General features: G+C 34.4%; 1 protein-coding gene across 1 annotated transcript in view; it reads right to left on the bottom strand.

Moving 5' to 3' along the window:
- Window positions 1-6,001, bottom strand: part of LOC101891682 (activin receptor type-1) — a 174,920-nt gene that overhangs the window by 66,578 nt on the left and 102,341 nt on the right. The gene's annotated exons all lie outside the window — the stretch shown is intronic.

Raw genomic sequence — 6,001 nt, 5'->3', positions numbered from 1 at the left:
CTTCAGACTACTGTCATTTCTAAGCCCCTTGTCCGACAGCTGTTAAAATTATTCCAGTGACATCTCATTATATTGTTTACAAGCGTACAAAAGCATTTTGGTGAGAATTTTCCAGGAAAAAAGTTATTCGTGACGGAATTCAAGCGTGATAGTGTGATTTCTTTATATTTGGCTGGAAAAGTCACAAGTGGTTATCGTTAGAGCACTCCAGCATTTAAATGTGAATAAATCTTTGTGTCTCGTACCATCTCTCGTCAAGAAAGTAGACGAAAGAAAACAGCAACATCAGCAAAAATGGTTCGAAAAGTAAAGAAGCGATTCGATCGAAACCCGCGTCGCAGTGGCCGAAAAATGGCTCGTGAGTTGAACATATCGAAATATTCCATTCGGCAAATATGGAAAAATGAGCTCGGGGTAAAGTCATTGAAATTCAAAAATGTACAAGAACTTACACCGCAACAGAAAGAAACTAGACTCAAAAGAGGTAAAGAGTTGATTCGCTTGGTCGAAAGTGGTGAACTGCCGAATTTGGTTTTCTCTCTCTCCAATGAGAAAACATTTGTTGTCCAGCAGTTTGTAAACAAACAAAATGATCGTGTTTACTTGCCAAAGAGGTCAGCTGAAAATGAACTCAATGAAGAGAATTCGAATTTGTTTGAAGTACCTAATAACCAGTAAGTGTGATTGTATTTTTTACATTTTTGAAGTAATAAATAAAATGTATGATTCTAGGTTTGTGGCCAATTTTCATGTGTCCAAGCAAGTTTTTCGGCCTCTTTTGGATATGCTTCAAGAGAAATGAATCCCCGGTTGCAGAACAACCCAAATACGCTTCGATTTAAAAATTGGCACATTCTTCCGGTTTTTGGCCACAGGAAGCTACCAGCAGAATTAAGGGAACGATGTCCTGACTATTCCCAGTGGTCTTCAAGGGTTTGCCTGCTGCTTTCAAATATTGACACTCCTCTGGCGAACTTAGGATTCCCCTCCACATAATCAACTAGTGCCCGTAGTCGTGTAGTAGATGATTTTTTCGTGCTGGAATTGAGGAAAAGAAAATTATCGGCCCTATTACGGTTATCGTCGGCGTCGCAAAATGAAGTCGAGGCGACAATAATGCTATTAGGGTTGCCGTTTTTTGTCGATAGCGACAAATGGTTGCCATTACCATTGTCGATACAACAATCGACGTGAAGTCGATTGTGACGACATAGTATTTTTTAGTCGACGTTGATATTGTAAGCATTTTGTATTTGATATTTGACCATGAAAATAACAACAGCAAAACAATTTGAAATTTTGGTTTCCGAATTGGAAAAAAAATCCATGTTTGGCAACAGGGTTTACCAATGTTCATGTTCCAGCTAATTTTAAATCAGATTGGGAATCCATTGCTACAAAATTAAATATAAACGGGCCTCCGATTAGAGACTCCGATGGCTGGCAAATGGAGTCTGTCGCAAATATAATGCAGTTTCAAAACTTACTGATTCCACCAGGTCGTGCACTTGGAATACAAAATAAGGAAAACATAAATGTAATAGACGTTATGGTTCATGAAAATGAGCAAGTGGGCAATGCTGATGACGAGACTGATGTAACCTACTATTGAAGTTCTCGATCGCCCAGAAAAAAACAATGGTAAAAAGTCATCAAGGAAAGTAGAAACTATTGAACTCTTGAAAGAGCGGCATAAACTTTTGGAACAACACAATCTAGAGCCAGGCAATGCAAATATGTTTGTTGGCTGCCTTAACACTCGCCGCTGCTCACGCTGCTTTGTTTTTACTCACCCTTTTCTTTAAATTTTCAATCATAGCAATATATAAATATTGTTGAAGCAATTCTCCTGAATTATAATCAGACGACAGCATGTGTGCGAAAGAAAAAAAAATTGAGGAACGTAAAATTACCCTGAAATGCTTACGTTTTCGTTTGCTTTGATGTTCGTACAGTTTCGTTCTGATGGATTTCAGTGGGACTGCAATCAGCTGTTTGTCCTGTAAAAGGTGTGCGAACGTGCTCTTTCCATATTGTGGAATAGGCGGTAAAGTTTTTCCCAATAAATTGCCTAACAATTGTTCTCCCTATTGTCTCCACCTCATTCAATCTAATTAATATCTCAAATATATTGCATACTTTGAGGCATTTTTGTTTGCAAAATAAAAGAAATAAATACACTATCTAACAATTATTTCGTTACTTTAATTTTTAATTAGTAAACGTTTTAAAATGCTATTTTTGGGCCGGGAGCAATTATCGTGTGCAAAGCTGGAAGGCTCTTGCATGTAAAAGTAAAAAATATCTGTTTATATTTATTTACATAAAATAATAACAATGTTCTAAAGAAATACTTTCAGACATTATGGTATATTTATGGATCCAGAGCATCTAGAAATAATTTAATAATTAATTATAATTAATTTAATAATTATAAAGAATATGCATTTTTTGAAACTATTGAACGTTCCAGGAGATTCTCCACAACAGAGAGTTAATATATTCGTTTCTTTATACAAATTATTTATGCTGATGTCGACGTCTGCTAAAGCCATGATAATGTCTGAAATTGGGAATTTAAGATAATCAATGATAGATTTATTGTACAAATGAATACTCATATTTGCTTATTTTCCTTAAATGACTGTTAAAAATTGATTTTCTTATAAACTATATCTCATATAAACTATTAAATATTTACCACTTTGCCTCTCCTTAAAAGAACTCTGCAAAAGGTCCAACTTTTCTTATTACACCGAAAAAACATTTTTTTTTTTAAATTATTCAACATCTTATATTTAAATTCCTAAATCCATTATATATACCCAAGTCAGAGATGGGAACTTGCTTTTTATGCAGTAAAATTTGACAAGGTAAATTACAAACAAATAAAAAGTCATTAAGTTCGGCCGCGCCGAACTTCTAATACCCTCCACCATTAGGTGAAGAAAACATTTTCATACAAAAATATCTGTATTCAAACGTATGCCATTTCAAACTACAAACTCCAATAAGATCGGTAGGAGTATGCAAATAGAGTTATCAAAAAACAATATAGTGGTTTGAGCTCTGTTTTGACAGAAAATTGGTTATACAGGTATACGTTTTTGTATAGCCCCCATATAACTGTACCTTCCGATATTCGGTATTTTTATGATTTTAGCGACATTATTTACCGGAAGTTTACTTATTTGGTTAATTGCTTGGCTTAAGGTCATTAAAAACTATGTTTTTTATTTTTTAAATATTTCCTTTTTTATTCATCCAATATTTCGATTAAAAATTTCGTATATGAAGTTCGCCTGTGACAAAATTTTTTGTATGCAGGTCCACGTCTTCGTATAGCCCCCATATAATGGTTTTCATTTAAGTGGTAGTTTTCGGAGTTTTTTTTTTTTGAAACTTTTCAATTTCCTTCGAAATGGTGGAGGGTATTAAAAATAAAAATCATCTGAATACCGAATATAAAGAGGTACCGTTACATGGGGGCTATACAAAAACATGGACCTATACATACAATGTTTTGCCACCAGAGCTAGAACCAATTATGACCTACAAATACCAATTTTTAGACAAATCTGTGAAAAAATGTGACAAAAATCATCAAAATACCGAATATTGGGAGGTACCTTTATATGGAAGCTGTACCAAAACCATAGATACAATACAAATTGTTCTGCCAAAATTTGAAGCGATACGTCAAATAATGTGGGCTGTATGATGATTTCAACAGACAGACAGACGAACATCGTGAAAACGACTTCTTCGCAGATAAATAAAGGAGTTTTAGGTTGACTTAGTTCGATTTTGGTCCTAGGCTCCTTTGGTCATTTCCGAAGAAGCCAGCCAAATAAGCGCTTTATGTATTCCCACCTTTAGCATTTTTTGTTTGCGCACTAAATTTTCAAAGTTGAACAATGTCAACATTGACAGGAGTTATACATTTCAAATCATGTTTTAAAAATATATCATGGGGTGTATGTATGTACTATTCCAAATTCTATAGGTGTATTTGTATGCCTACGCTGAATTTCTTGCTGAGTCATAGTCTATGGTATCTTATCATTTAAGCGCAGTTAATGCTTTCTATACTGACACTTCTAAAGCTGAGAATATATAAAACGCTTTTTTTTTGACAGGAATAAGTCTTCGTCTTATGTAATTAATTGGGGAAATATGTAATTAATTGGGAAAGTCTAAGGAATAGAATTTTGAAATTAAAATTGGAAAAATCCAAAATTTTGGTTTCCAAATTCTGTTCCATAGACTTTTTCAAAAATATGCATATTGCTTTAGCGGTTTAAATCAGTTAACATTGGTAACTATGTTGTTATGATATCGTAACAACAGAGGTATTTTCACAGGGTTGCCATATTTTAAATCTGTCTTGTCCCATCTTTATACTTCTATGTCTTTGCTTTAGGTTGACTTAGTTCGATTTTGGCCCTAGGCTCCATTGTTTTTTTTTTTTTTCGAAGAAGCCAGCCGATGACTTAAGCCAGTCAAAAAAGCGTTTTATGTATTCCTTCCTTTACCATTTAAAAAAAATAAAAGAATACCCATTTACGTTGTAGCCCAGCATTTCCTTTCATTTTGTATCCAACATTTAGTTAAATTAGTAAAATTATACTAGCCTTAACACTTGTTATTAATTAACATTTATACAGACCATTAGCTTAAATCACAACGTTATCTTATGTATATTTGCATATCCGATGTACAATTGTACTTTTACGTATTCGTTTTTTTTTTTTTGTTTGTTTGTTGGAATGAGTTTCAAATGATACCAGTTTTGATTAATGTGCTTGATCAATTATTCTAACAGTTTTAGTGGTTGTTCAACAATCTCATAGGTGGGAAATGCATGTCATTGTATTTCTTAAGTCCAGTTTTATTGAATCTCCATTAATATGAATACCAATAATACAGGTATTGTATGTCTAGAATATATTTTATGTGCAGATGCAGATCTTCTATAGATTTAATTCAGTATATAGATGTTCTATAAATTCTTTTCTTTAGAAGTCGCAGGAGAATATTTTAACAAGGTAGATATTTTTTTAAAGTAGTAGTATTTACTTATATATTTATTTAAATGTTGGTTCCCATAAAACAGCATTAGCATTTTATGAATTTTACAGAAGAGATTATAAATAAGAAAGATATCCACATAAACTAAAACATGTTGGTTAGTTGTATTGTCTGATAGAAAAACATTATTATATCTAACGTTAAAATTTAAGCTCAAAAAGTTAAAATCTTTAAATATATTGAACAAAAAGTTATTAATATTACATAGATCAACAAGTAGAAAAGCTGTGAGTTCGCCGGACCGAACTTTATATACCCTCCACCATTTGGTACAAATTATGTGGGCTATACGAAGACGTGGACCTGCAGAGATAATTTGCTGTCTTAGGCTGTAGCAAGCACCGGCCATGATGATGGTGTTGGCCGCCATAACAGCCGATGGTCGCTCTCGGCTCGTATTAATCGGCCATGGCATCAGAATAAATGCCGAATATCATCTCGAGAATATTCTGGAGGGTGTATTAATGCCTGGACACGCAAATATTTTGGTCGCAGGCCTTGGATATTCCAACAGGACTCAGCACCACCGCATTCAGCACGCACCACTCAAGTATGGTTACAAAATGAGGTTTTTCGCTTCGTTTCCAGCGGACAATGGCTACCAAAATCTCCGGATACCAATCCGTTGGACTATTGTGTCTAGAGTATTTTGTAAAGCAAGGTTGGCACTAAAAAATACAAAAGTGTCGATCACATCAAACTAGCGCTTCGCCGAGAATGGACCAAAATACCGCAGAGCAACATTCGGGCAGGGTGTGACTGTTTCATTGGCCGTTTGAAGGCCATAATTCGTGCCAAAGGTGACCAACAACTAAATTTGTAACTCCATACTCGTTTAAAACTTTTCCTTTTCTTTACAGGATTTAAGCATGGGATCTGGAATTTACTGGGAGTTTCCAGGATCGGTATT

The sequence above is a fragment of the Musca domestica genome, unplaced genomic scaffold (assembly GCF_030504385.1).
Source record: "Musca domestica strain aabys unplaced genomic scaffold, Musca_domestica.polishedcontigs.V.1.1 48, whole genome shotgun sequence".
NCBI lineage: Eukaryota > Metazoa > Arthropoda > Insecta > Diptera > Muscidae > Musca > Musca domestica.
The sequence above is the reverse complement of the archived record's forward strand: the minus strand, read 5'-3'. Positions and strand labels throughout refer to the sequence as shown.